Here is a 25266-nt window from a genome sequence, read left to right on the forward strand (position 1 = left end):
AAGAGTGCAAGGTGAGGACACAGCCTGCAAGGATACAGGGAAATCAAAGTAACATTTACATAATGAAGTGACAGGAATGTGGGCGAGGGGAGGGGAGGAAGTAGAGAAGGAGGCCAGAGCCTTAGGAAAAAGGACAACTGGTAAGAAAATTTCTGGGGCCAGGGTGGCTGAAGGACTTTTAAGTACAAGGATATTTAATTTTTACTGTTAAATTATTTTTGGTGCTTCCACGTAAATTTTCTCCATGGCCTTGAATTTTCCATAAAAGTTAGTTGCATCCAAAGCCTTGAGTCAGTGGTGTTTTGGGGAAGTACATAAAGTGAGGGGTGTATGGGAAGGAAGCGGGGCCATGTTTAGTACAGGGCAGCAGCAGTAGTAACTCTCATGCAATGGCAATATGATCACAGCTGGGGCCACGCGTGACAAAGAGAAATCGAGGTATATTGCTCTCCTTCCCCCAATCCCTGGAGAAATTGGGAAGGATATTGGGTTTTCCATTTCAGGTAGGATGGGGGTCCAGCCAATTTCAGTTGCACTATAGGACACGATGACGCTGGCCTATATCTGGGTTACACCAGCTTGTGGACAGTCAACTTGCAGTGACATTTCAGTCTCTGCTTCATTGGGTGCCTCTGTCACTATGGAAAGGCCTTTCTGTTGGCTGAAAATCACCAGGCAAGTGAGCCAGCTCCTGGAGGAGGTGGAGGTAGCATTGGGTTGGCCAAGGGTTGAGTCTCCAGAGACTGACTCAGGTTTGGCTTCTCATGGCTCCAGAGCCCATTTTCTGTTTACCAGGGGGACCAACCCTGGTTTCCCAGTTGGTCTGCCAGGACGCCAGCTGGGCTGGTTCACGAAAGCAGAGGTGCCGAGTTTGGGATTTTTCCATGCCCTGGTGATTTTTCAGCAGGAACATAAAGGGATATGATTTTTCCTTTATAGCCTTGCAATGAATTATTGAGGGTCCCGTAACTGACCTGATTCTGAACAGTTGTCCAAATATAATCACACCAGATTTATAGCAACTGAGGTGCGATGCCTCAATTCTTTCCTTTTTGGTCAACATAAAAGTGACTTCACAGTGTTTGACTAACCAGATTTGATGGATATTTGATGTAATTCAAACTAGCAACTATTTAATAAATAACCAACGTGTGCTAGGCTACAGATGCCTAAATTTGGTATTTCCAAGGAAATCAGGAGGGGTTGGGAAGAAGAGAGCCGTGATGGTTTTGCTCTCATTCGTTGGGTTGTTTACCACAGGACGTGGTCTGATTGTTTTGCACTGTAACTGCTTCCACAGCGACTAGACAGATCACATTTTCCCAATGTTGGCAAAGAAGCTCTTGAAAAATATCACAGAAAATGTTTAAATGGAGAACTTGTTTTTCAATTAGCTGGAATTACTTTAAGTGATTTGTGAGTATTACAGTTTAGAATTTAATACATATGTGTTTGTCCTTATATTGATAAGAACAGTGCCAAGCTGGGGAAAATTATATTAATCTCACAAAAAGACTTGCGTTGGGAAGTCGACTGGTCAAAAAGAAACGTGACAAGTCTGGCATGTTACTTTTTGCTTTGTCAGTCTTTTTTTTTCAAAGTAGTAAAACAATTAAAATAAAGAAACCGCTTACCACGTTATAACATATTGCTGCTGGGGTCCTGATTAATGGGCATCAACCGTTTGCTCTCCATAAATCTGCATATACAACACAAAGGAACTAGGATGGTTGTAATATACTGTAATAAAAAAGATAGATAGATAGATAGATAGATAGATAGATAGAGAGAGAGAGAGACAGACAGACAGACAGACAGACAGACAGACAACAGTGAAACACCCCTCCTAATTTAGCCCCCCAATCCCACTGGAGCCTGAAATCCCACCAGTAATGCCTTACTCCACAGCGCTGGCCTAGTGCCCTTCAATAAGTAGTGTTTTGTGCGTGTGTTTCAGAGAGTGATGATGCTTACCTTAGAGGCAACATCAACAACCAGGAAGTGTAGCTGATTCAAGGGGCATATTTTCAACTTTTCTAACATTTTTTAGTCTGTTCCTGTTAATCTGGCCTTTAAAATTATTGGGAAAGAATGGCACTAGCCAAAAGTCCGTGCAGTATTCCCCACTGGTCAGATTTAGGAGAAAGGACAACAGTGATAATTATTCTCAGACTCTCTAATTTGCTTATGCTTGGAGAGATCAAGCACACAGAACAAGTAACTACGAAATTGGCACGTAAACTTGAACTTCTGAATCTGGGATTGAGAGTTGTAGAGTCCAGGTGTAATTGCTGAACCATGGGCCTCTGTGGTGACCAAGGACAGTGAGGATGAGATTACGTCAGAAGGTAGAAGGTTTCTGTGATGCATTTCTCAGAAGCTGGAAGCTGGGATGTTTTAATCAGGCTGTTTGGAAAAGCTTCTAGAATCGCCTGACAGGGTGGCCATGTCTGTGGAGGCAATAGTGAAGCGAGGTTGTTCAACTAAGGAAAACCTTTTTGAAATTTAGAGTTGGAAAGTGCTTTCAAAGTCATCCGATCTACCTCCCCAGCTGCTGTATAAACTCCTCTACAGCACCTCTCAAGAGTTATCCGTTTTCTGCTTGGACACCTTTAATGACATGGAATGCATTTAAATACCCATTTAGGTAGTAGCCTTTTTAGGCATATTAGCCTATGCCCCACACACGTCTATAATCTTCCAGGAGCATCCCCTTTAGTGTGGTAGCCAATTAACATTTTCCTTCTAGCTGTTATTATATGAGGTTTCTCTATTTTAATACAAAAGTGTAATGTTAGTTATATCGGGAGAGTATAGGATTGAGTAACATAGAATAGAGTCCTGGCTTTCAGGACATTTCATTCTAGTGGAGGAATTTAGACACAAGACACACACACACACACACACACACACACACACACACACACAGAGAGACTTTGGGAGGAATAATCAGCGATGTTTCACGGAAAGGATAGTATGTGAGCTTAGCCTTAAAGGGTGAGTGGAATTTGGAAAGACTTTCCCAATAATGGCCTAGAAAACAAGCAAAGCTGTCACCTGGGAAAATAGTTAAATAGGATTCATGTTAGTTGCCCCATTTCCCAAAAGGCAACCATGGGGAGCTTTCCACTTAAAAGACTTGCTTTGGGAATGCAGATTGCTGTACCCTTTGATTTTTTTACTAACATCAAAGATGATGTTAGTAGTGTCTTTTTCAACAGAATGTTCCTACTAAGCCATATTTTCTGTCTCCAGAGTAATCTTAAGTTGAATAGAAGAAAGGCAGTAAAGGGAGTTCCAGAAAGCAACTTTAAACCATACTCATTTTGAAAAAATATCCACAGGAGACATTTTTAAAGGTACTTTTATTCAGAAATTTTTTTTTTTTTTAGAGGGAATGACCAAAGAGGCAAGCAGCCCAGATTGTGTCCTATAGTATACAAATGCCGTCTAAGAGGGAGAACCTTGGCAGGCTTGAATGGTAGAGGTTTGAAGCCTGAGGGTATTTGATTTGCATTCCCTGGATGTGCTGTCTGTCTGGGTTACTCAATGCCTGAATGTAAGCTCTCTTGTTCACTCCCCCGTTCCTGGGCTAGTCCCAACCGGGATCTGCTGTCTGTCTGGGTTTGCTTACAGGACACAGAGGAGGGATTTGGTCAACAGCTAAGCCACAGGATAGAATGCTGCCCCTTCCACCACTGACTCACAAGATGACTCGGCCAGCTCACTTCCCCTTCTGATATTTCTGTTCCTGTGTGTATAGTGGAGCCCTCGCAATCCTCACCACTTTTCTTTATTTTACGGAAATAAATGTGCCTATTTGAGAGTGTGCTTTGAGACAAGGATGGAAAGAGCAATTCTCGTCCTCTCTGGGCAAAGCACACAATCACTTTCCCTTCCATTACTATGGCACCAATGACACCCGTGGGATATTCCATCAGGGATAAATAGCAGCTTTCTCAGAGTTGGCTTGTTTATTGCAGGGTAAGAACAAAATCTTGGGCTAAGCAATTTACATCCCCATGTTGACTCACTTCCTTACCTTCCTCCTAGCTGCTAGAGCAACCGCGCCAGTTGCCAGAGGCCTTTTTTTTTCCCTTCCCCAAGTGGTGTTGGTGTTTCATCCTTGAGTGCAGGGCACAGGATGGATTCTTATTCTTCTACAGATACAGAGTTGTTTATGATAGACTGTCTATAGGATGAGTTTTGCGAATATCAAATATTTGTAAACAAATCAAATTTCTCCCCCAGTTGGGTTTACTGTCTCGGAAGAGTTTCTTCTCTGTTTTGCGTTGACGGCTCAGCATGATAAACTAAGAAGAGCATCCGAATAAGAAACAAGAGATGAAGCTTCCTGTTTTGGTTGTGCCCCTAATTAACCATGTGACTGGGCCAGTCCTACTCTAAGGTCCCACTAGCCTATGACCTGTCCATGTGGGGCCTCAGTTTTGTCATCTCTAATATTTGGGATTCTGATTAGATGACTTTTGTGGTCCAATTACAGAAGTCTTTAAACAATGCCAGCCATCCGTGATACCGCACCATTAAATATGTTGCTTGTAGCCTTTTCTTAAGGTATATATAGTACTAGTTATCCACTTTTGAGACTTAATTTGAAAGATGAACATGAAGGTTGAACAGCAGTCAGACCTTTTACAAGCAGGATTCTGATTTATAATTATAACGTCTTTTCCAGCAAAATATTTGACCATATATTTCTCTCAGTTTGACGAATATTCTGTCCAGTCTGGGTCCTGCTCAGCTCTCCAGTCTTCAGACTTCTCTCTACTCTTCCTTCCTTAGTGATTTTTACACCTGTGGTTTTAGAGCCCATCCATTTGTTGATTCCAATAGAGTTACATGCCCGGCCTGGACTGCTCTCCTAAGCCTCAACACCTCCATTTGGATTTCTGATAATTATCTCAAACTCAACATGTCTGACCCGGAATGCCTGAGCTCCACTGCCTCCCTCCCCCGCTGCGTCCCCCACAGTTCTCGCCTCATCTCGGGGCACAGCAACTCAGACCTTCCACTTGCTCACACCAGAAATGAGGTTGTCATCCTTACCGCCTCTCTTCCTCTCTCGCCATCCACTATTCCCACCTAATTGCTCTCCCCACTTTAGGCCCTCATTCTCTTATGAACCATTTCCCAAACAGCAGCCAGAGTCGTCCCTTTAAAACACAAAGTCAGAAATCTTGTCCCCACTCTGCCCAAAGCTCCTTAACGGATGTCTTTGTAATTGATTCCTGACCACTCCGCACACGCTGAACGTCAGGGCCCTGTCACCTTTTCAGTTTCATCTCTGCTTCTCCCTGTTCTCTCACTCGGCCCTTGCCACATCAGCGTACGCGGTCCTTGCTGTCCTGTAAACGTGTCAAGCACGTTCACCCGTGAGGCCTTTGTGTTTTCTGTTCCTGTTCCCTGTCCTATGATGTTCTTCCTGGATATAGTCGCACAGCTCACTGACTTGCCTTCCTCGGGTTTTTGTTCAACTGTCATATTCCCACTGTATTCTTCCCTGAACTGCTCCCCCGCCTCCTTCTGCCCTGCCCCTGGAAGTCCCTGTCACCTTTCTCTGCTTTTTTCTCCATAATTCTTGTCACTATCTAATACAGGTTTTCTCCATCATGGAATTATTGACAATTTGGGATATTTTTTTAAATTTTATTTTATTGGGGAATATTGGGGAACAATGTGTTTCTCCAGGGCCCATCAGCTCCAAATCATTGTCCTTCAATCTAGTTGTGGAGGGCGAAGCTCAGCTCCAAGTCCAGTCGCCATTTTCAATCTTAGTTGCAGGGGGCGCAGCCCACCATCCCATGCAGGAATTGAACCGGCAACATTGTTGAGAGCTGGTGCTCTAACCAATTGAGCCAATCGGCTGCCCCACCTGGGGCTCAGCTGCAGCTCATTGTCTTCAGTCTAACTGTGGAGGGCGCAACTCATTGGCCCACATGGGAATCGAACCAGCAACCCTGTTGTTCAGAGCTTGTGCTCTAACCAACTGAGCCATCCCGCCGCCCCTGGGATAATTCTTTTTTTGGGAGGGGGTGCCCTGTGCATGGTTAGGATGTTTAACAGAATCCCTAGCTTCTATCCACTAAATACTAACAACCCCTTCTGTCCTTCCCAGTGCGACAACCAGAAATATCTCAGACATTCCCAGATGTCTCTTGGGGGGAAAAAGCAACCCCAGTTGAAAACCACTGATCTCATACACTACGCGTACGTGTCTTACCTATTTATTTGTTTATTGTTCTTCTCTTCCCCACCACTAGAATATAACCTTCATGAGAACGGGAATTTTTGTCTCTATTAGTCACGGCAGGACCCAGAATAGAGGCCAGTGCCTAGTAGAGAGCTCAACAAACACTGAATGAATGAGTGAAGAAATGAAATGGGCTCCTACCTGGTTCCTCTGTGCTCATGAAGCTCTCGTCACACTGGCCTTTCTTCTGCCTCCTGTGTATCCTGAGCTCATTCTCACCGTCCCGCCTTTTTCTTTCAGTTCCGGGTCCTGGAAAGCTCTGTCTACATCATCTGGTGGACCCCAGTTTGCTACTCAGTTCTGTACTCAAGTGATACTTGCTCAGTGAAGCCTTCCCTGATCACCCCGCCCAGCATGACCCCCCTGCCTGCCAGAGTTACCCACCATCATGTTACTCTGATTTAGTTTTTTCATTTCATTTGTCTCTGGAATTACCTTGTTTGTTTACATGGGGAATTTCTGTCTTTCCCCCTTAAATGAATGTTCTCTTATTTTCTTTGTTTATCATGGCACCCCCACAGTCTAGAACAGTTTTAGGCCCATAGTCTGTGCACTGATTATAGGAATAAACCTATCTCCTAACCAATGTCTGCATGGAAGAGATTCTCAACAATTAGGAGTTAAGGGTTATGTCTGTCAGGGTGCAGCTGCAAAGAAGAGAATCTACTTTAGCTAGTTTAAACCAAAAGAGATTAATTACAGCATATGGCTCACAGAATCATGGAGAAGGCTGAATAAACAGCTTCCAGGTTGTCAAACTTGAGAAGGAATAGATCTGCCAAGAAGGCCTTCTCATGGTTAACTGGGCCCAAATTCATAACCAGAGCAGCCAGAGGCCTCTTATTCACACCGCATTTCAGGGAAAAGCCACAGACTGAGCCTTCAGCCTTCTGCGTGCATCTCTGCCTTCTGTGTCAGCCTTTATAAACGAGTCCCTGGTATCGTCTTTTGAACAATGGGCTGAGACCTGGCCAGCCCACTTGGAACTTCGCAGCTATATCCTCATTTGCATCAATACTGACCAGTCAGAGCGGCTCCATAACCACCAATCAGAATTTGCAAAACTGACCAATCAGGACAGTGCTATGTGGGGCAATCAGACTGTGCAAATTTGGGTTCCTTGTTTGCATAAAAATGGACCAACCAGGAACCATGGCAGCAACTTTATCTATGAAACAGCAGCCTCAGTGGAGCACATTTTTGCCTCAGTGGAGCACACTTTTGGATTCTGATGAAGATTTCATTTTCCTGTTTTGCACACTGTTCACCTAAATGAAGTTTCTCCTGTTTCTATACCCCAGATTGGAGACTCCTGTTGACATTAGATTGGTGGCAGTGAACTTTTGTTGACAAGGCTGAGCTTTCAAGAACAACCTTGAAAGCCACACACTGACTGAACCTCCAAGGGACAGATTGGTTTTTGATGGGGAGACCTCTAGCTTATTTGGGAAGTCAAGGTGCCATTTGCTGGCTCTGCGACTAAACCACCACTGCCAGGATCAGAAAGCTAGCCTGAGAAGGAGGTCAGCACTATCAGGAACTGTCAAGCTTAGGAAACGTCCCCTGAAAAACCGAACACTGCCACCCCAGGCTCAGCCAGCAGACAGAGCCGAACAGAGAAGCATGTCCTCCAGTTTTCTGGATCTTCCAGCTGTCACGCCAGTACTTCTGATTAGTGGAACAAATTAAAATGAAAACCCTGCTGCTACGAGGTCTGGGAGATGTGGCTGTTCACTTTCCAGTCTCTGCCGCACAGGAGGGCACATTGGAAGGAGGTTAGAATGGATGTGGAGGGCCAGTCCACCAGACATCAGTGTGGTGGGAAAGACAGCATGAAGAGACAAGTGATACAATGAAGCTTCAAGTTCGTATCTGCCTGGCAATAAGGTCACACTAAAAAGAAATAGTCAAGAATCTCTTGTACATAGTACTGATGGGTAGCATTCATACAATTTCAGGGTAATTACTTTTCCTCAAAGATGCAATAGCATGTTTGTGACTGAATAGCGTCACCATTCTTAAAGCATCATTTTCAGACCAGCCAAGCTCAATAAAGCCGTGATGTGAGATCTCCTGGGGAGTGGAACTATTTATACCTTCTAGATCTACAAGAAAAAATGTGAGATGGGTCAGTCTAAGTACTGTTTTTCATAGCTTGCCTTGTACATTTATCCAACTTAGGACAGTGGTTATTAAACTCAAGTCTTAGGAAAGGCTTAAATTGCACAGAATCTCAGATTGGGAATTTTTTTATTGGCTAAGAAAGAAATCCTTTACTTGATTTCATTTTTATTATTTGAAACCCATAAAAATGTATTTATTTGAATTTTTATTTTCATAAAATATATTGTATACGTTTGATCAGATCACATAATGCTGTGTGTGTGTGTGTGTGTGTGTGTGTGTGTATTTTTTATTTAATTCATTTTATTGGAAGGATAAAATACACAAGTTCTTTTTATTCTTAACCTTATACCTGCATGCTTTTGAATATTTAAAAAGCTCATTGCGGTTATAGATACTGTTGGTTTATCTGTTTCACACATTCAAATCTAACTTTAAGTAAAATCAATATGAAATGATAATTGGGGAGCCCCTGCTCAACTAAAAATATAGAGCTATAAAAAAAAAATAAGCAAAATTTTAGAATGTGCTTTTCAGAATGTGATTTTTATTACGTTTAGGAGTCTTAAAACTCTCTACAACTTTTAAATTCTTCCTCTTAAGTACTTCACCCTTAAAGATAACATAAGGATGTCTTTCGTTCTTTCTCCCGTTTCCCTTGTGAAAGACTTGTTAAATAGTGACTCTTTACTGAGTACGTCCTGTGTGCTAGGCCTTGAACATTCTCTCGTTTAATCCTCATAGCTTCTCTATGAGGCATAGATATTATTTTTGTTACATCATTGTGGACACCAAGGCTCAGAGACTTTGCTTGTTCAAAGATACTTTGAACAGGAAGAGGCAGAGCTAGGATTAGAAACTAGGATTTGACTTCATGTCATATCCTTCCAACTTCAAAGCTTACTCCTTCTTCTGCGACGTTTATTTATTCACTCATGCATTCATTCATGTATTATTATTTTTTTAAATTAAAGTTTATTGGGTGACAATGGTTAGTAAAGTTGCATAGGTTTCAGGTGTACAATTCTGTAATACGTCATCTATATATCACATTGTGTGTTCACCACCCAGAGTTAGTTCTCTTTCCATCAGCATATATTTGATACCTTTTACCCTCATCTACCACACCCCTCCCCCCTTACCCTCTGGTAACTACTAAACTACTGTCTGTGTCTATGAGTTCATTCATTTATTCAATTAATGCTCCTCGAGTGATTACTATGGGCCAGGTATGTGCTGTTTGCTGGGATTAAAATGATGAACAAGAAAGAAGGGCACCGTCTCTGCCTGTATGAAGCTGAGAATCTCTCCTCCTTCCAGGTTAGTTGCTTACTCAGGATTTATAGATGAGGATTAACTTCCCCAAAACACAGACAAGAATGTAAAGATTGCCTTTATTTTTTTTACTGTAGGAGATGACCATTTTATAAATATTCCCATGAGAAAGAATATTAAAATTGATTACCAGCCCTAGGTTCTGCATGTTTGCTTAGAGTCCTGGGTGACTTCAAGATGAATGAAGCACAGAAATTAATTAGAGAGGCTAAAGCTCAAGAAATCCCTGGTGAGAAAAGTAAGGTTTATCTTCTCTTTACACGACGCAGAAACAATGGTGGAAGTTGAGTTCCTGTCAGGAAGGACCAAGTATATGAGACATGGTTTACTAGTATTTCCGGGGTGCTAGCAGCCTGAGCACCTGGGCTAACACTGCCAAACTCCTGGATAAAGGTAGTCACCTCACCACCATCAACTACAAGTGACAGAACCAATTGTGTATGTCAGGACTTCAGTGCCTCCATGGGCCAGCAGGCTGTGTATCGCCGAGTCGACTAATGGGCAAGGGTAGTCTTCACTTCCACAGACTAAAATGTGTTTGCTCCTATTGGTAGAGCTTCCATTTTTGTTTCTTTTGATACAGACATAGATATAGGGAACATTTCATGTTCCACTTAGCCACAGAAAAACAATGGTCCCTGGGCAGTGATCACTGGCTGGTGTTCAGCCTCACGCTGGGGAAACAGTTTGGAGCAGCAGGGCCTGTGGGACCCTGGAAATAGCATGACTTGTCTAATGGGGCAGCAGTTACTTAGCTCCTGCCAACTGTTGCCATGAAAGAGCATCCAGTGGTGCCAGAGATTTCATTTTTTAAATAGAAGCCAGAAATCGGGCCTCTTCTGTGAAATCACCTGATTTAAAAATCTTGGCAACTAATTTACAATAAAAAACAAAACAGAACAAACTCTTGGGGCGACACTTTTAATAAGGGAACCAATCATCCTGGTTTGTCTGGGCCTGAGGAGTTGCCTGGGACAGCGGTCTTTTGGTGCTAAAACAGGGACAGACCCAGGCAAACTGGGATGGTGGGTCCTTCTAGAAGGTGGAGGACGAAGAAAACTATAGGCTGAGGAAAGTCTATAGGTGGTCAGTGTGTGACCTCTGATGAATAGGACATTACACTAAAATAGGGTTCATATTTTCAAAAATACTAGAGAAGTCACGTATTCAAAGGAGGAGGAAGGTATTTGATGCATGGAGAAGGACTATGTATACTCAGACCAGAGCATTTGGTCCAACTGTTACTTCTGCTCTCCTTACATCCTTGTCAGATGGCAGCAGCCAGGTTAGAAACTGCTGTAATGGACTGGTTGGGTGCTACAGGGTTCTCTTTTTCAGCTGTGCACCCTGAAATTTGTTCACCCAAGGAACACACTGGGGAAAGAGCCCTTCCTTGGACAGTGGGAGAGCCAGAGGGCGAAAGGAAGAGGCTCAGTTCTCTGAAAGGATGTGAACAATTGAAGGAAACGTTGGAAGGTTCCTTGGAAGTGTCTTGGGCCAGGCTGTTTTTATTCTACTTCAGTTTTGTACCTGTAACTATAAGGGTTAATTTTTCACAAGCTTTTTCTTAACAACCACAACAAAAAGATGTTGGGTTCATAACATATTACCATGGGAAGGGAGCTTAAACATCATGTCGTCTAAATTCCACATCTTTCAATATAAACTTGGGGAAATCGAGGCCCACTGTCCCATAGCGAGTTACTGGCAGAATGGTTCAACTTGGACCTGTTTGGAATGGTCTGGATGACCAGCAGCATGATAAGGGAAGGCAACTCAGCTCCTCTAAGCTGCATAACCAGCAATTAAGAAAGTTTTATGGCACAAAGAAAAATAACCATTAAAAATGTAAACACAGAAGTTGTTTCACATTCTGCCTTTGTTTGTGAAATTAAATGATAATGAATCACTGAATGCTCATCTTGTTGAAACTCAATGCAAATGCATAGAATGAAGGATGGAAACTGAAAAAAGGATCGTCCTCTATCAAAAAGGCTACTAGATTTTATCTGAGCCGTTTCATGTGGGCAGCACACATTTCAAACTAGAGACCTATGATTTGCGAAACATAGACGAGGACGTTTTAAAAAAGTCTTCCCAACCATCATTAACACTGGCATAAATTCAGTTTTATTCTTTAATTCTAAATGCATCATTTCTTCACAGCAGAATTCTCTTTGAAGTCAGAGAACGAATTTTGTGGTGAGAGTATGTTCCCAGGACATATGAAGCAAGTAAAAACAAGGCTGATTTTTATCTTATCCTAATGGCTCCAGCCAAAGAACTTACTGATCAGATTCATAGTCACAAAGAGATATCGTTAAGGTCCAAAGACTCACAAATTCTTTGTTTGAATAATTAGAGGCCGAAATGAAATACATGCTTCATCTCCTCACCTGTTTGTATACATTCCTAGGACTCTCAACAGGATAGGATAGAGACAATAACCCAGTAGTATGATTGTCACACCAACAGACCACAGAGGCCAACCTAGGTTCTGTGAAGACTCTAAGAAGCTTCCAGAGGCTGGAGATCAATGGCTGCCCTGTCTTTTTGTGGGTGGATTGCATGTAGCTGTAGGCCACTTAAACATAAGCTCGGTGAATAGTTCAGGGTCAGAATGATCTGATATGACAGGCCAACACTTAGCAGAGTTTATGATTAGCGACTAGACCCACAGCTGCCCCAGCACTTACCATTCCCCTCCTGATTAGATCCAGAAAGGCAGTGAGAAGGGAGGGTATGTGAATTCTTGATAACCCTTTGGAGGTTTATGATATAGGAGCAGGAGTTAACAAAACACAATATAAAACAATGTTTTGGTGTTCAGGTCAGACTCCCTTCCAGGACAAATCTCTGAGGGGGTCATTTGCGCACTCTATTTCAGAGGCAAGTCCTAAGAGTGTTACTGCTGCAGTACATGTGTATGTGTGTGTTTAAGCTTAAAACAACAAACATTTATTATCTCACATCATTTCTGAGGGTCAGGAATCTGGGAGTGGCTTGGCTGGATGGTTCTGGCCTAGGGTCTCTCATGCGGTTGCAGTCGGAGTGTCAGCCAGGACAGCAATCATCCCAAGGCTTAACTGGGGCTCAAAGGTCCATTTCCAATATGGGGCATCATTGGCTTAAAATGGCTCACTCACATAGCTCTTGGCTTGGAGCCTCAACCTTTTCTTCAACCTGTCTGTGGGCCTCCTTGGGTGTCTTCACAACAAATCATCTAGCTTCCTTCAAAGTGGGCAATCCAAGGGAGAAGGTAGGACTGTAATTAATGTGGCTTTCAGAATTGGATTTTTGGAGCTGACCCAGTGGCTCAACTGATTGGAGCGCTGCAGGAGCACCGAGGTCACTGGTTCGATTCCCACGTGGGCCAGTGAGCTGCGCCCTCTACAGCTAAGATTGTGAACAATGGCTCTCCCTGGAGCTGGGCTGCAGTGAGCAGCAGGAGGTTGGCATGAGCAGCTGTGAGCTGCTGTGTGCTACCGTGGGCTACCGCGTGTGTGCTGCCAGGAGTGGCCGGTGGCCAGCGTGATTGGCTGGCAGACAGCGTGAGTGGCCGACAGCCATCGTGAGTGGCCAGCAGCTGGTGAGAACTGCCATGAGCTGCTGTGAGTGGCTGACTGATGACCGGTGACCCACTGCCTCAGCTGTGGGGAGCGCAAGGCTCATAACACCAGCATGGGCCAGGGAGCTGTGTCCTACACAACTAGACTGAGAAACAATGGCTTGAACCTGAGTGAGGGAGGGAGGCAGAAGAAGGGGGAAAAAAAGAATTGGGTTTTTGAGATTTACAGCATTGTGTACCACTCAGTTGCTTCATTTCTTCATGCCCCTGACAGCCAATATCATTAGGGATAGTGTGGACTTCCCAAGGGTGACTCACTTGCTTTAACATGGGAAACAAATGAATCCACATTGGAAGATGTGGAAGGTGGGAGACAGCTCTGGCATTGAAGCCAGGAGATGCCTTTTAAGTAAATGACTGTTATGCATCGCTGAACGCAGTGGTAAACTATCCTTTTTCACTTTTGGGATAGAAGGATTTGAGCAAGTGTTCAGCCTCAGCCTTCATTTTTAAAGATGGCAGTTGAATGCATGAGAAGTGACATTCTGCATAAATATTTCAGAGTATTTGTATTGAAAAAGAGTTATCATCTTTAATTAACCTTTGTGTGGGTAGGTTATTACCATAGAGTATAGGTAACTCATCTCTAGACTTTCCAAACTCATTGTGAACAAGGACAAAATAGAGGCTGGCAAGGACGAAAACAGAATTCTGTTTCTCAGCAACTTTTGAGTCGCGTGAATCCGAACGCAGAAATTGGATCAAGATCATAAGCCTAATTCTCCCACACAGAGGACAAAGAGTTGTTGGGAAATTATAAAGAAAGTTTCTTCTTTTGTGCTTCAAAGCTCTTAAAAAAAAGTATAATGGAAAATCTCGGGTAACTTGCTTACTAACCTTGCTTACTAAGATCCATTCCTCTTCTGTCAAACGAGGCTGATGGTAGCAACCTTATAGGATTTTTTTGATGATTAGACACAATCTATACTAAGAGCGTGCTCAACAAATAGTAGCTGACTTTATCATTATTGATACGATTATATTATTCTTTAAGGCAGTAAGCTCGTAATCAATATGCATTTATTCCTACCTAAGGGGACATTTGTCTCTTTGGTTCTCAGAACTAGATTGAGGTATCTGAAAGGTGATGGTGGGAGGAGGGCGACATTCTTCAGGCCACTGTAGCCCTGTGAGGATCCTGCCACAGGTCTAACAAGTCAGTATATCTGGGATGTAACCTTGTAATCTGCATTTTTAACAAGGCACCCAAATGATTCTTATACCCCCTAAAGTTTGAGAAACATTGCATAGGTGTTTTGGAACCCTAAGTAGCTCACTGAGGGCAAGGCAGCTGAACTGATCTTAACCAGAAATTTCAAAATAGTTTTTGTATTATACATCTCCATCAATAAAACCTTTTGTATAATGTAATCCTAGTGTTTGTATGTTTACGTTTGCACATTTATCCATAAATTATTTACATGGACCGCTATGCTAATATATACATTATAAAATGAAATCGAAATTTTAAAAAGATGAGAGAAAAATTTTATGTACAAGCTTTAATATTTTCTCCCCATATCCCAGTGGCTCATATAATATACCCTTGGGACTTATACGCCCTAACCTGGAGACTACTGGCTAAACCAGAAGTGGAACTATGGTTGTGTTTACTGAATCGGTTATTATACACATATTTCCAGAGTTCCTTCCAAATGCCAGACCTATTCCAGACTCCAAGTGCTCACTCTGAGTGAACATCTCCTTCTGTCATATCGAAGCACTAATAACACCCCCACCTCATCATGTGTAAATACTTTGTTGTTTCCGGGTTCTACAGGTAGAAGGGTTCAGTTCATCTCCTCCAGGCATTAGGGCAGTGCTACGTCTTGTTCAAGGTGCTATTCAAGGTCACAGGTACATAACTTAACAGAATATTTAAGATTGGAGGAAAGGCCAAGATAATCTTAGTAAGAATCTAAACAACAAAGTAACGCAGGGAAATGGCCTTCACTGAATTAAACAGAGCAGCATCTCTGGGAAGATTGTGTGACATTGTGGAAAGAACACTGGACTTGGTTTTGGAAGACCTATATTGTGCTTCTTTCCTTACTGGCTGTATGACCTTCAGTAGATTGTTTACCCTTGTTGAGCTTTTGTTTGCTCCTTTGTATAACAAGGATAATTATCTTATTTTGCCTACTTAATGCAATTGCTATCACAACCAAACTCTTCTTATCTTTGACAGTGATTCTGTGGAATTCCTGGCTTGATTAATCAGCTGTCAATCAATGTGTACTCATTGGGTGCCTGATGGATAGACCAAAGCGTCACCAGGTAAGTAGAATTTTACTTTTCCTGATTTTACTAAAACTTGCGTGTTCTTATTCTCCTGAATTCAGCAACTGCTCAGCTTCCATCTGTCACACTTTCACTCTCACACGGATTAAGAGAAGTGACTTCAAAGCCTGGTTTTGCCACTTTGACATTCCATTTTCTTAAGCCTTCATTCCCTCACCTGTAAAATGAGAATAATGATCTTTATCCCCTAAATTATGATGAGGACAAAATGAGATAATTTATGTTAAATGCTTATTACAATTGGAACATAGTAAAAATCGAATAAGTGATTATTACTCAAATTAAATTGCCAGTATGGTGAGGACTCTTTCAACATTTTGGTAAATGCAAACTGCAACCTTATACGTCTGTTCAGAATTGGATTTCACTTGGTGATTCTAAAAAAACCAAGCGATGTGACCTTACATCTTTTATATAGTTAACCCTATATTGGTCATTGAGAATGAAATTAAAAGACAGTTATCTTCTAATGTTTAGTCAGAGAATGAATAATGACTATCTTGATAGAATATAACTTTTTTTTAAACTAAAGTTTATTGGGTGACATTGTTAGTAAAATTACATAGATTTCAGGTGTACAATTCTGTATTACATCATCTACATCACCCCGTTTAGACTCCGTTTACCATCTTCTAGAGCCCCTCTCCCCCCTTACCCTCTGATAACCGCTAAACTATTGCCTATGTCTGTGAGTTTTTGTTTTTTCATTTGTTTGTCTTGTTCTTTTGTTGTTTTGGTTTATATACCACATATCAGTGAGGTCATATGGTTCTCTACTTTTTCTGTCTGACTTATTTCGCTTAGCATTATAATCTCAAGATCCATCCATGTTCTCACAAATGGTACTATTTTACCTTCTCTTATGGCAGAATAGCATTCCATTGTGTATATATACCACAACTTCTTTATCCATTCATCTCTCGAAGGACACTTTGGTTGTTTCCATGTCTTGGCCACCGTAAACAAAGATGCAATGAACATTGGAGCACACGTGTCTTTATGGATAAATGTTTTCAGATTATTTTGGGTGGATACCCAGGATTGCTGGATTAGAATAGAAATTTTTACTGTGTTTTAGACTGGTCTAAATTTAACAACTGCCCCCTCAATGGAGACTTAGTATTTTCTAGACATAAACATAAAAGGAAAAAATATTGCTAATGTAATAAGATGTGACCATGAAGTAACGAGCTGACTGTATGTTGCACAACAAAGCTTTGATCCTGACTTTCACATTATGTGACACAAATCTTACCCTAATATTGAACAACAATAGATTTTTTTCTTGTTCCACAAGGTATTGACATAGCTTAAATCACTCACTAAAATGACTCATGGCTGGCATTTCCTTCTTCCTTACTTATACACGGATGATTTTATTATACAGGCACATTTCAACTGATCAGAATTTCCTTCAGAATAGGTCTTCAGCTTAAAAATGCCCAAAGGACTGACTAGAATTTGCTTCTGAGCAAATTTACTTGCCAGTTTCCCTTCAATGTCCTAAGTACAAACCTAATCTTGAAGGCAGTCTCTTCTATTGCCCGAGTTTGGAGCTGATCTGTGTTCTAATTTCTCTTGCTATCATATTCTGCTTCCCCATCACTCTAGACTTGCAGTGGCACAGGGCATCGAGCAGGAAAGAACCTTCAAGGCCTCCCAACTCTACTCCCTCATTTTTCAAATGTGAAAACTATGACCCAGGCCAGTCAATCATTTTCTTCCGCTTCAGAGTAGATGATTGAGTCTAGGTCACAACTGTCAGCTCTCTCTGTTCATGGTTCCTTTCTCCCCAATTCAGCTTCTTTCTATAATATTTCTCTGATTCCTGATTTAGTTTTTTGGTTCTGATGTACAAACGTGTGGTAAAATCAGATTAATCGGAAGCATTGTGTTCAATCCTCTTCCCTGGAACAAGCCTTGATGTGTGAGTGGAAACACTGGTATTTCCAGGTTCTTACCAGTGAGGTGTGGCAAATTGGCCTTGAATGTGCCATGGGATCTGGCTGTAGCCATCCCATTATATCTTGAGTATGTGACACTTATAAATTGATTATAAAATTATCTCCAATTTTACTGAATGTTCTCATGAGAAATCATGTTTATTTCTCCTTTTCCACTGCAAGGTGCCCTAGATGAATTATTCCTCACTGAGTTAATTACACTGGAGTTCCCGAACCAAATATAGGATTTTATATATTCTAAAAGGATTTTTAAAAACTCAAAATATTGATTAATACATTGGTATTAGAAACCCAAAACTCATTATTGAACATGAGGGGAGGCATTCTGAATGTTAATCTAGATCCTAGAAGTTGTAAATATCGTATAGTAATAGTATATTTCATATTATTGAAACAGAAGATGTTATTTAGCAAACATAAAAGTAAAAACTTTAGCAAAAAAGGCAACGTAGGTATATGAGGGTAGCATCAGCATAATAAGACAGGCTCCTAGAATTATCTGTGTTTATATGGAAAAACGGTATACTGGAGATTTGGATATAGCAGCAGAGCACAGCCTAGAAGTTACAATTTCAGAGTATGTAACTGTGAAAAGAAATCATCCCAGAACCAGATATTCATTATTATATATTGAGGAGCAGTGTGAAGTGTGAGGAATCTCAGATTTCTAGAAATGTAGATTGTAGCCACTTCCTTATTTCCTTAGTCTCAGTACTTACGTTTCTACTCCATCACTCTTTCAGGAAAGTTATTGATGAAGTAAGATTTGGCAAACTTCCTTCTTTAAGGAATATGACAGTTGACACTATTGTTTACTTCCTCCTGGAAACTCTTCTTTTTCGCTTCCGTGATGTTGCCAGTGAATAGTTTTCTGCTGCTCTCCCCACTCCTTCACCAATACCTTAAATATTGACATCCAGTGTTCCATACTTGGTCCTTTTTCTTTCAATTCTACAAGAAATCGTGAACATACAATATGAACCAAATCACACATGCCCATAATAGACATTGCTAATTGATTTTGGCAGTTTTCTCTTATCCCCGATGCTATCCTAGAATTCTCAAAAATGCTTCAGGCAATCTACCGAACGGTAAGAGTTGCACATGAGAAGAAATTTTCCCACTGCTGTTTTATATGTCCATCTTGGAAGAGCTCATCTGTAGTCGTGACTTTATATTCCAAAAATCCTGGGTTTTTATTTTCATCCGTGTCTTCAGCACCTCACACAGTTCCTGGAGAACCTGGTTTGGGTTGGATAAATATTTGAAGGATAAATGCTAAAGTGCTTGATTAGCTAACAATATCTAAATGTGTGCGGATATGTCTTAGGTGCTGGAATGCAATTAAAATTGAAATGTAGTGATCACAGAGAATATATAAAATAGTGACAGTATTATAGTGAGGTATGTACATTTTGAGAAATTTTATTTCTTAACAAAAATTCTTTCTATACAAGATTGTATAATTATTTTCAAGTGAATAAACTTAAGATCTGTTCGGTAATAAACAAAAAATTAAAAAAACACCCAAAGGAGCTGTGGAAGCTTGTACATATTAGGGGTTGGAAGGACTGGTAGGCTAATCCAGTGGGATATTTTTTCTCAAAGTTGTAAATTCCAATCCAATGGCTAGCGAGAATAAATAGTGCTTTCTTTTTATTCCTAGCTAAGGTGAAAGTAGTAACATATAATTTTGCACTCTACTTTGTAACCTTTTGAAAAAATTATAAATCTTTGGATAATCAGACTTAGAGACCTCATCGTTTTTTCTGAAAATTAATAAAGCAAATCTCTCAACTGTTTACCACAAAGATACTTTCAACAAAACATGTTTGTAGAAGTAGAATAAAGTGTTGAGTCTGATTTTTCTCCTTCCTCATTGTCTCATTTTTAAGTTAATTATAAAGAGGACCATTATGCAATAGGGAAGTATTGTCTACTGAGGTGATACGGCCTAAACTTTATTTGCATGGCACCTTTACCTTTTTTTTTTTTGGTACAGTCATGTGTCACTTAATGACGGGGATACATTCTGAGAAATGTGTTGTTAGGCGATTTCATCATTGTGCAAACATCATAGAGCGCACTCACAGAAACGTAGGTGGTGTAGCCTGCTACGCACCTAGGCTGTATGGCAGAGCCTATTGTTCCTAGGCTGCAAGCCTGTACAGCACCTTATTGTACTGAATACCGTAGGCAGTTGCAATACAATGGTAAGTACCGTGTTTCCCTGAAAATAAGACCAGGTCTTATATTAATTTTTGCTACAAAAGATGCATTAGGGCTTATGTTCAGAGGACGTCATCCTGAAAAATCATGCCAGGGCTTATCTTCCGGTTAGGTCTTATTTTCGGGGAAACACGGTATTTGTGTATCTAAATATATCTAGTCATAGAAAAGGTACAGTAAAACGACAGTATAAAAGATAATGGTACACCTGGATAGGGCACTTACCATGAATGGAGCTTTCAGGACTGGAAGTTCTCTGGGTGAGTGGTGAGTGACTGTGACGGCCTAGGACAGGACTGTCCAGTACTGTAGACTTTATAAACACTGTCCACTTGGGCTACACTAAATTTATATTAAAAAGAGAGTAGTGTTGCTCAGTGACATCACTAAGCAATAGGAATGTTTCAGCTCCATTATAATCTTAAGGGACCACTGTCCTCTATGCAGTCCATCAACCCAAACGTCGTTATGCTCTGTGCGATTGTATTCTTATAAAAGCACAGTGGTACCTATGTACCATGCAGTGTTATCTAAATGCTGCTTAAGCTGAGGGTGAAAACTGTGCATTTTTTAAGGCATGTGATAATGTGGTGGTTCTCAGGGAAGGGCCAAAGCGTGACCCACCAACTCACACTGCATTTATCCTAGCGCATGTGTAATTTCAGGGTATAACCCGAAAGCAGCAGCGCAGACCTGGGGTAGAATGGCCCAGAACGGGAGGGCTGGCTTCTTGATGATGTATTAATCCGCTAGTGCAAGGTTTGGTAAACTTCTTCTGTAAAGGATCCCTTGGTAAATATTTGGGGCTTTGCGGGCCATATGTTTTCTCTGGTAACTACTCAACTCTGCCAGTGTAGTGCAGAAGCAACCAGACCGTACATTAAACTAACAGATGTGGCAGTGTTCCAATCAGATTTTATAAAAATAAGGGATGTCCTGGATTTGTCCCAAGGATCGTAGTTTGTAGACACCCCCTACTTCACTGGTGTGGTTTTGGTGTTCAATGAGTCTTCTTAACTCTACAAATTCTTTCTTCATCTTATTTTATTGTTTTATCCTCTGTGTGTGTGCGTGTGTGTTTGCCATTTTTATCTTGTTCATTTTTAATGTGCACAGAACTTCAGTTTGTTCAGATTCTCTTGGACATTCTAGGTACATTCTCTTGGACACTATCCACTTTATCTGAGATTTGTTTCTCTTCCATTCAGGGTATGGTTTATAGGCTGGTAATAGAGATTGGAGCTACCTACATGCCATCTTTATTGGAAGACCTGAGTTCTGTCCTCTCATCTGAGATTTTGTTAAATATTCTGTACCAAAGATCAACCGAAGTAATTGATCTTTGTATTTGATTCTTGGACAGAGTCTCCCAGGCTTTTTGTTCATTTTTTCAGTTTTTCATGGAGCCCTGGAAAGTGGCAAAGCCTGCGGTATTAACTCTTAATATTACCTAGGCACTCCATTATTTCACTTATATCCAAATTGTTTTTTGGGTGGGGAAGAAAGAGAGGGGTGTTAGCAAGAATTTTATGGATGTGTTTGACTCAAAATGTTAATTCAATATGGTTTCTGGTAAGTAGGAACAGGATTAGTAGATACTCTCAATCCCTTTTCTTCTTTTTTTGTTAGATGCTTCTTTTCAAAGTTGTCGGCACAAGCTTAGGTGCTGTCCTTGTTTGGTAACTGAGGGCCTTTTTTTTTCTTCTTGCCTTTCACATTGCCTATTTGCCTATTTTGTCTATTTGAGAGAAGCACCATGGTTGTTAAAGACACAAGCTCTGGATTTAGGCTGCTTGGGTTCAAATCTCAGGTCTATCAATTATGAGCTATGACATGTGCTTCCATTTCCCCATCTGTAAAATGGGGATAATAATAGTATTGTTTTTCTTAAAGATGTTATATTTTAAATGAGTTAGTATGTATAAAGTCCTTAGAGTAACACCTGGCATATATTAAGCACTGTTTACATTTTTAACAGTGTTATGTAGTTTTGATTTTTTTATTTTCCTCAAATATTGGGGTGGGTGATTTTGCTATTTGGTGCACTCTGCCACACTGATGCTCTGCTATACTATTTTTGAACCTCTAAAGTCATTCTTTATTAGAAATTAAACCTAAGAAACTTATAACAAACTGTATCATAATCACTTATGGACCATAGAAGAAGCAGAAAGAAAAAAAGGCATATGATATATTTAATAGATAAGTACATTGTAAAGGGTTAGCCTTACTGCTCTGTTAAAATTAAATTGATTTATTTATAGGCACATGTAGTCTTGATTTATTCTGCTGACCCGGCTCGTATGTGTCTGACTAACTTCAGAGTATACACTTTCTACTTCATTTAGTCTGTCTCATGTCAGGCTCTTCCAAATCCCCTCTCCTGACCTTGACTTTTGGCCACAAATGCCTTTTCTCATTTCTTGCCACTAGGAATGGTGTTAGCTCCACGCTTTTCCATTGTTTTCCACGTAAAGGAAGTCTCTGTGTTCCTCGGTCTAAATGACAGAGAGCGTGGTGATTGCTTGTTTATGTTTCCACTCAAAGTTTGAGGTATAGACTTGGTCCTTCATTTAATTTGATTGTGGAGTGTAGGGTGAAAGGTCTCAATCAAAATCAGGGACATTGGTTCCTTAGAAATCTCTTGACTCGTAAAGATTGATGGGACTTTTTCAACAGGTGGCATTGGAATCTTGGGATTTGGGGATCGGCTTGACTTTGCACAGGTACTTTATAATTCCTACCCCAACATCCTCTTACAGTATGAGTTTTTTAAATCTTGGAATTAAATTGCAGCAAAATTGAAATAAACAAGTCTATTTCAATAAAAGCAGCATGGCTGGGATGGGTTGCAGTTAAATTAATTTTTTGATGAAAATGAAGACCACCTAGAAACCCATTTTATCTCAGTCTTTGATGCAAACATTTCTCAAAAGTGTACATCCATTCTTCTACCTTAACATTGAACATGAGAAGATTAGCTTGACACAGCACTGACCCTAGGACTTAACCTGTAAGTGAAAGCATATGTTTGATAACAGGGTGTTTTTGTTCTCTCCTAAAAATAGATAGTTTATGAAAGAAAATGTGTTTCTTGAGTTTTGATTAATTGAGGGTTTGATATTTTTCTCTTACTCTTGTTTGTATGCCACCACAGAATGAGGTACGACCACAATATTTGGTCACTGTGAGTCACTGTGGCTCAAGAGGTCAGTTACATAAATGGCCTAGTATTTCCAAGTTTCTGTGTAACCAGTCTACCTGAGAACCAAATGATGAAGGAAATCTTTTAGTCATGTCTACTTTTACCATATTTGTATCAATAGGACAAGAATGGAAAGAATGGTGGCACGCGTCTTTAAACACATTAGGCAATATTTCAATTATTGAGGATAATTCTGAAAATTAGATAAACGACTTCTAGATTACTACTATCCAGATTCAACACAGGATTTGAAGACTTTTAAATCCTTAAAAGATTAAATGTAAAAGGTGAAGTTGCCACCCCCATCTTGATACTCCTTCCTTCCCTCTCCACTTAAATGATCATTGTTCTGAAGCTGGTGTATGCATGCATCACTTATCTATTGATGTGTAGCAAAATCACCCCAAAGACTTATTATTATTCATGAGTGGTCAGGTCCACTGGACAGTTCTACTGATATGAAGTAGGCTAGGCTGATTTTAACTGGGCTTGCTCATGTGTCTGTGGTCAACTGGCAGGGCAACTGGGTACTGGCTCTTCTTGCTATGGGCTGAATCATGTGTCTGGTGATTAGCTGATTGTAGGCTGGGGCAGTGGGGTTGACTGGGCCATGGGTAGTTCATCACTCAACAGGCTAGCCTGGGCTTATTTACATAGTAGCTGTGAGGTTCTAAGAGGGAGAGTAGAACGGAAGTGTGTAGGGCCTCTGGCAAAACATGGCTTCCAGTGCATTTTGTTGGTGAAAATGAGTGTCACAAAGACACTAGATTCAAGGGATGGGAACATAGACTTTGCTTCTTGGTAGAAGGAGTGGTGATGTCATATTGTAAGAGGGAGTGGATTTCTCGGAGGGGAGGAAAATTGTGGTCATTTCTGTGGTCTACTGCAAAGCATATGTATTTTTTCCACGTACTTGTATGTGTCTTACATGTTTAGTAGATGTTCTTATATTTATAAATAATATTTTATATTATAATAATTAACATAATTAATATCCTATTCAATATATGGCTTTGCACATTGTTTTTTAAACAATTTACAGTTATGCTTTTGAAATTCACTGTTATGGTGCATTTAATGCAAATAATATGACAACTTACTATACTTTCTGTTGTTGATGGACATTTAAATTATTTCCCATTATTTTTTGCAATCACAAGCAAAGCTGAAATGAACATACTTGGACACAATTTGGTTTGCATTTATTAGAGTTCCTCTAGGTACATTTCTAAAAATAGACCTATTAGGTTGTACAGTAGTATATACATTTTCAGCTTTATTGGATATTGCCAAATTGTTCTCCAAAGTAGTTAGACCAGTGCACACACCCCGTCAGGATATATAATAGCGTCATTTCCCCTCCATCTTTATAAATTACACTTTGTATTAAAATATTTATTTTTATATTTTATGGAGCCAATTGGAGAGTGTCATCATTTTCATTGCATATTCATTTAGTAAGGTGGAACATATTTCATCTGTATACTGGTGAGATAAATTTCCTCTTTTGTGAATTGACTATTCATATATTTCAACATACAAATTTTAATTTAAACATTAAAAGTTCCATTTGAATTATTTGTCGTTTTTTATGAATGGCACTTAAAAATATATAAATACTGTAAACCAGTCCTTTTTCAGTTATATGTATCATCTTTTAGACTATGCCATATCTTTTAACTTGGTTTATTGTGTCTTCTGTTACACAGATCCCTTTTAATGTTAATATAGTCAAATATTCCAATATTTTCCTTTATGATTGTACATTGTTTTGTCTTATTTATGAAACCTTGTCCTACCTGGATGTCATACATGTATTTTCTTCTAAGGTTTGAAAATTTTTCTTTTATTTTGTTTAGTTCCTTAATCCCTCTGAAATCTACTTTGTGTATAGTGTAAAACAAGATTCTAATTTTATGGTTTTCCAAGTAGAAAGCCAATTGTCCTGGCACAAGTTATTAAATAATCTTTTCTGTCTCAATGATTTTTTGATACTAACATGTCATATCCTAAATTCCTATGTAGACATTCATTGATTTCTGGGCCCTTTATTCTCTTTGTTTTGTCCCATTTTTCCATCTCTGTACCATTGCTATACCCTTTTGATGACTGAAGCTTTATAACGAGTTTCATATCTGGGAAGCAGAGCATTTTTCTTCTTTTGCCTTCAAAATTATCATGGCTTGTCTTTGCTCTTTGCTTTTTCTTA

The 25266-nt window shown here is 40.2% G+C and overlaps 1 protein-coding gene across 1 annotated transcript in view; it reads left to right on the forward strand.

The window, feature by feature from the left end:
* HMCN1 (hemicentin 1) overlaps nt 1-25266 on the forward strand; it is a 667703-nt gene that overhangs the window by 32782 nt on the left and 609655 nt on the right. The window contains exon 3 of the mRNA XM_074322404.1: nt 15547-15635. The gene's annotated coding sequence lies outside the window, so the exon portion shown is untranslated. The remainder of the gene's footprint in view (nt 1-15546; nt 15636-25266) is intronic.

The sequence above is a fragment of the Rhinolophus sinicus genome, linkage group LG17 (assembly GCF_036562045.2).
Source record: "Rhinolophus sinicus isolate RSC01 linkage group LG17, ASM3656204v1, whole genome shotgun sequence".
Lineage (NCBI taxonomy): Eukaryota > Metazoa > Chordata > Mammalia > Chiroptera > Rhinolophidae > Rhinolophus > Rhinolophus sinicus.